Raw genomic sequence first — 6,993 nt, forward strand, 5'->3', positions numbered from 1 at the left:
TATAAATGGACTGTTCTATAAGCTGTGGGCTCAGTTTTGGGGCTCTTGTTAATTATAAGCAAGCCCTGGGGACTTCTGGGGGGTGAGCAGTGAGGTTTAACTGTCAATTTGACAGATAAAGACTCACCAGAACTCTTGGTGGGTCTCTGAGCATGCCTGCCGGGGATTGTTTTGATTGAGTTGAGGTGGGAAGACCTGCCCACTGTGGGCGGTGACATCCCCTGGCTGGGATCCTGGGCTGTATATGAGGAGGAAGGAAGCTGAGCAACAGCGAGCATACTTTCACCTCTGCTTCCTGATTGTGGATGGGGTGTGGCCGCTGCTTCAAGCTTGATTTCCCCACCAGGATGGACTGTACTCTGGAACTGTGAACCAGAGTAAACCATGTCCCCCTTAAATTACTTTTGTCCAGTTTTTTTTTTTTTTTTTAAATCACAGCAACAAGAAAGAAACTAAAACAATAGTCCTTGATCTAGTCTCATTAGTAGCCGCTGGTGGTTTAAACAATGGCAGCGTTTAGCTGGGGTAGACCTGTGATTACACAGCACCATAGTAGAAAGCCAGGGGAAATTGAAGGTTTTCATTAGTTTAGTCGTCTGAATTAGCACAGTCCATCAGCCCTGAGCGCCAAGAACAGGGTACAAAATGGGCATGTTGGAATGTAGGCCAGATTGTGCAAACAGACTGAGCAAGTTGCCTGGTATAATAGATCCCCTATCACCATGCAGTTGGGTAACTCCCTGTCTCGTTCTAAATCACTATTCTATTGCTGGGAAGAGACACTGCGGCTAAGGCAACTATTACAAGAGCCAACACGTAATTGGGGGCTTGCTTACAGTTTTAGAGGGCGAGTCTATTCCTGGTGGAAGGCAGGGCCTATGGGCTGCATCCCCGATTAGTAGGTAGAGAAAGACTGAGCTCCACATGGGCCTTTGAAACCTCAAAGCCCAGGGACACACTTCCTCCAGAACAGCCACACACACCTCCTAATCCTAATTCTTTCAAATAGTGCCACTCCCTGGTGACAAAGCATTCAGATAGATGGGCCTATGGGAGAGATTTATTTATTTATTTATTTATTTATTTATTTATTTATTTAATGTATGTACTGCACAGATGGTTGTGAGCCTTCATGTGGTTGCTGGGAATTGAATTTTAGGACCTCTGCTTGCTCCGGTCAACCCCACTTGCTCAGTCCCTGCTTGCTCTGGCCCAAAGATTTCAAACCATTTCTTTTCTTTTCTTTCTTTCCTTTTTTTTTTCTTTTTTAAGGATTTATTTATTATACTTAAGTACACTGTAGCTGTCTTCAGACACACCAGAAGAGGGCATCAGATTTCATTACGGGTGGTTGTGAGCCACCATGTGGTTGCTGGGATTTGAACTCAGGACCTTTGGAAGAGCAGTCAGTGCTCTTACCCGCTGAGCCATCTCTCCAGCCCATCTTTACTCTTTTTTATTGCTCTCTTCAGACACATCAGAAGAGGACATGGATCCCATTACAGATGGTTGTGAGCCAAATCATGGTTGCTGGGAATTGAACTCAGGACCTCTGGAAGAGCAGTCAGAGCTCTTAACCACTGAGCTATCTCTCCAGCCCAGGAATCCTCTCTTGAGATACCAATTCATTTTTAAAAAACACCCTCCAAAAGTTGTTTTTGGCATAGTTTTTCTTTCTCGCAGCACTCATGTATTAGGAGGAATGCACGAGGAACGCCAGCTAAAAGAGGCAGAGAGCAGTTGAGGGTACGGCACTGGGCTTCATACCCCATCTGAGAACATATATCTGTCCATTTATTCATTGACAGCTCATCAATGTCACGGGAAGAAGTCCCCACTCCCCAGATTGGAGAGATGGCTTAGCGGTTAAGAGCACTGACTGCGGGCTGGTGAGATGGCTCAGTGGTTAAGAGCACCTGACTGCTCTTCCGAAGGTCCAGAGTTCAAATCCCAGCAACCACATGGTGGCTCACAACCATCTGTAATGAGATCTGGCGCCCTCTTCTGGAGTGTCTGAAGACAGCTACAGTGTACTTACATATAATAAATAAATCTTTAAAAAAAAAAAAAAAAAAAAAAAAGAGCACTGACTGCTCTTCCAGGCGTCCTGAGTTCAATTCCCAGCAACAACATGGTGGTTTACAACCATCCATCGGTAATGGGATCTGATGCCCTCTTCTGGCCTGTGGATATATATGCAGCAGGGCACTCATACCTTAAATAAAAATATAAATAAATAAATAAATAAATAAATAAATAAATAAATAAATAAATCTTTTAAGGGGCTAGAGAGATGGCTCAAGTGGTTAAGAGCACTGACTGTTCTTTCAAAGGTCCTGAGTTCAAATCCCAGCAACCACATGGTGGCTCACAGCCATCTGTAACAAGATCTTGACATCTTCTTCTGGTATGTCTGAAGTCAGCTACAGTGTACTTACATATAATAAACAAACAAACAAACAAACAAACAAATAAATCTTTAGAAAAAAAGTCCCCACTCCCCCTTTGTCCCCTGTATCCATGCACACCAGGTGCATTCAGTACCCACAGAAACCACAAGAGGGCATTGGATCCTCTGTAACTGGTGTTACTGACAGTTCTGAACTGCCATATGGGGGCTGGGGACTGAACTTGGCTCCTCTGGATGAGCAGCCAGTGCTCTTAACTACTGAGCCATCTCTCCAGTCCCAGAAGCTAATCCACCCCCTCCCCCATCTCCTCCTAGGGGCTGAAGGGTTGGGGTGTAGCTCCATTGTTAGAATATTATGCCCATTATGCATAGGCTTATTCTCTAGCACATAATATGGGAGCCATATTTGGTTTTTTAAAAGAATTATTTATTTTATGTATATGAGTGCACTGTACATGTCTTCAGACACACCAGAAGAGGGCATCAGATCTCATTACAGATGGTTGTGAGCCACCATGTGGTTGCTGGGAATTGAACTCAGGACCTCTGGAAGAGCAGTCAGTGCTCTTTAACTGCTGAGCCATCTGGAGAGATATGGCCTGGGGAGCCACATTTGTAATTCCAGCACTCAGGATATAGAGGCAGGAAGATCATAAGTCATCCTCAGATCTCAGGTTCTTATCCAGGGGACTGCCTCACCGATTTGCCATCTCTCTGGGCCCACGTTTTAAATATAAGATGGCTGAGTTTCTGCTAGGATTTGACTGTGAAGTGTATTGAAGGCTTGGTCTTCAAAGCAGTGTTCAGAAGTGAGGCTTGGACAAATGATTGGACCAGCAGGATGTTGACTTAATCAGTGAATTAGCCATTGATAGTTTCATAACTAATGGACTATTGGTGTGTGTGTGTGTGTGTTTTGGGGGGATGACGTTTTGAGACAGGATTTCTCTGTATAGCCCTGGCTGTCCTGCAGCTCTGTAGATCAGGCTGGCCTCTTCCTCCTGAGTGCTGGGATTAAAGGCATGGGCCATCACTGCCTGGCTGAAGACTATACTTTTTAAAAAAGGTGTTTTGGAGTTCGAGGCCAGCCTGGTCTACAAAGTGAGTTCCAGGACAGCCAGGGCTACACAGAGAAACCCTGTCTTGAAAAACCAAAAAAAAAAAAAAAAAAAAAAAAAAAAAAAAAAAAAAAAAAAAGGTGTTTTGTGCATGTGTGTGCTTAAATGACTTTATATGCATATTAACATCATGCAAGTACCGATACAGGCCACAAGAGGGAGTCAGTTCCCTTTAAATGGCAGTTAAGGGTGGTTGTGCACCATCTGATAATGGTGCCAAAAACTTACCTCCCATCCCTCCGTGAAATCAATAAACACTCAAAACCACTATGCCATCCCTCCAGCCTTGAAAACTGTGTCTAGTCCCTGGTCTTGTCCTAGCCTGAGAACAAAGTATCCTGGCTTTCCTGCAGTGAGTGGCTTGGCTTTGCCACATCCTCCTCACAGGCCTAGAGCACAGAAGCAGCCCAGCATGGCCTGAGCCCCTTGCTCAGCCATTTTGTCGGAATAGCATAAGGTGACTAATACTTCCACTTTGGAGCCTTCCACTGTTATCAAGTGTCTACAGGTGCACGTATGGACCTGGCCACGTGGAAGCCGGAAGCTGACCAAGGCTGTTGCTCCTCAGAAATGCTGTTTTAGTTTTTGAGTCAGGGTCTCTCACTGGCTTGGAACTAGCTGAAGAGGTTAAGCTGGTCAGAGAGCCCCCCAGGGGTGGGACCACCTGTTTGTCCCTCCCTAGTGTTGGGATTACAAGTGCATGCCATCATGGGAGTTCAGGGGCTCAATCTCAGATCCTCACGTGTGCACGGCAGACAATTCTGATCAAGCATCCACCCTGCCCCCAAGTGTATGTTTTAGGAGTGAAAGATATTCTCTCCTAATTTCTTTTCTTTTTCTTTTGTTTTGTTTTGTTTTGCTGTTTTCCTTTCTCCTTCTTTCCTTCCTTCCTTCCTTCCTTCCTTCCTTCCTTCCTTCCTTCCTTCCTTCCTTCCTGAGACAGGTTCCCACTGTGTAGCCCTACTGGAACTAGCTATGTAAATCAGACTGACGGAGGTCAGCCTGCCTCGGCCTCCCAAGTGCTGGGATTAAGGGTGAGTGCCACTATGCCTGGCATGTCCCCTAATTTCTATTTTATACTTCTTATCATTTCCTCTTCTCCCAGGTGGTAAAGATCCTCTGTTAAGGGAAGCTATGGGAAAGTTCATTTCAGGATAGCTTGGTGAGCTACTTCACTGCTTGGCTCCACGGGAGACCAGAGTCTTGTACTGTAACCTAAGTTGATCTCAAACTTGATATCCTCCTGCCTCAGTCCCTAAAGTGCTGGACTCACAAGGCGGTATCACCATGTTTGTCCTTGGCATAGTCCTTCAGAGATCTTCGGTGCTCAGTAAGTGCTGGCGTTGGGTCTCAGAAGGTAAGATCCCAAAATGGAGGGCTCAGAATTCAGGACAGTTTGACCTCCCGTCTCTGTTATGTGCACATAGAGAAGGATGTCTGGGCTCCATCTCTCCTTTAGATAGGGTCTCCTGCTGAACTTGGAGCTAGGCTGACAACCAACAAGTATCAGAGATCCTATCTCTGCCCCCAGCACTGGAGTTGCAGTCCCCTGGGGCCAGACTTAGTCTTTTTTTTTTTTTTTTTGATGCTTGCACCGGCATGTGTTCTCACCCACTGAACCATCTCCCAGCTCTTTTTGCCTTTTAACCCTTTGTCTTCTACTGGGCAGGCGAGGGAAGGTCTGTGTTAGTTATTTCTCTGCCTTGGGGCTCCACCTGTCAAAGCAGACGCCATCTTCTATCTCTGAAATCTCATGATCTATTACAGGAAAGGCCTGAAGGCTGCAGCTGGGCCAGGTAGTTTCTTACAAGGTAATACCTGTCTCAGACTCACTCAGACTCCAAAGGAAACCTTTTATAGGGGCTGGGGAGATGGCTCAGTCGGTAAAGTGTACATGAAACTGAAGACCCGTTATGGATTCCTAGTCGTGATGTAAAAAGCTGGGCATGGTGGCACATCCTTATAATTCCAGTGCTAGGTAGGCAGACACAGGAGGACCTATGGGGCTTCCAGGTCAGTGAGAGAGCCTGTCTCAAAGGAGATAGACAGCATTTCTGAGGGTGACACTTGAGGTTGTCCTCTGGCCTCCCATGCCAGGTATACATGTTAAGTCTCAGAAACCCAGGATAAATGGCCGACTGGGTACCTATTAACATAAAGAGGCAGACCCTGGCCAGCTAGCGCTATCAGCACTATTCAGTACCTGAGACCAAACTGTTACTCCATCACACACACACACACACACACACACACACACACACACACACACACACACACACACATCGATAGATACACACTCAAGAAAATCACTTACAAGTTACTTTTTATTCCTGGCTCGTTGATTCAATACCATTTCTTCTCTCTTCCCCATCCAGGAAGGACAGATAAACCCTGAGTTCCATCTCGTTTGTGGGGAATCCTACTCCTGGGATTCCCTCTGTGCTCTGTGAGTGTATCTGCTCCGAGTCCCTTGTCAGCACACTCCTGTGAACTGTCTGAGGGGAAAGGGAAGTTCCCACACACACTGCTGAGCGATCAGAGATGCCGGTTAGGTAGTCAAGGTGATTTGGAGGGGAGAGAGAGTTTGGTTCAGGTGTGGAGAATCTTGTATGTCAGTTTGTGTTGCTGTCTCTGGCCAGTTACCTTAGCATCATTTCTTTATTTGTTTTTTTTTTTTGTTGTTTTTTGTTTTTCGAGACAGGGTTTCTCTGTGTAGCCCTGGCTGTCCTGGAACTCTCACTCTGTAGACCAGGCTGGCCTCGAACTCAGAAATCCACCTGCCTCTGCCTCCCGAGTGCTGGGATTAAAGGCATGCGCCACCACACCTGGCATCTTAGCATCATTTCTATTGCTGTCATAAGACACCATGGTCAAAGCCACTTGGGAAGAATGGGGTTTACTTTATCTTAGAGCTCTCAGATCACAGTCTGTCACTGAGGGAAGTCAGGGCAGGAACCTGGAGGCAGGAACTGAAGCAGAGGCCAAGGAGGAGGCCTGCTGTCCGACTTGCTCCTTTTGGCTTGCTCAGCCTGCTTTCTTCTTCTTTTTTTTTGTTTTTTGTTTTGTTTGTTTGTTTGTTTTTTTGTTTGTTTGTTTTTTTGAGACAGGGTTTCTCTGTGTAGCCCTGGCTGTCCTGGAACTCACTCTGTAGACCAGGCTGGCCTTGAACTCAGAAATCTGCCTGCCTCTGTCTCCCAAGTGCTGGGATTAAAGGTATGCGCCACCATGCCCGGCTCTCACTATGTTTTTTTAATTAATTAATTAATCAATTAATTTTTAATTAGGTATTTTCTTCATTTACATTTCAAATGCTATCCCAAAAGTCCCCCAGACCCTCCCCCTCACTATGTTTTAATAAACACAAATATCAAACCTTCAGAAGGAAAGGTGTGTGTGTGTGTGTGTGTGTGTGTGTGTGTGTGTGTGTGTGTGAGTGTGTGTGTGTGTGAATGTGTGTGTGTGTGA

This window comes from Mus caroli, unplaced genomic scaffold (assembly GCF_978045245.1).
Source record: "Mus caroli unplaced genomic scaffold, Mus_caroli_1 scaffold_4, whole genome shotgun sequence".
NCBI lineage: Eukaryota > Metazoa > Chordata > Mammalia > Rodentia > Muridae > Mus > Mus caroli.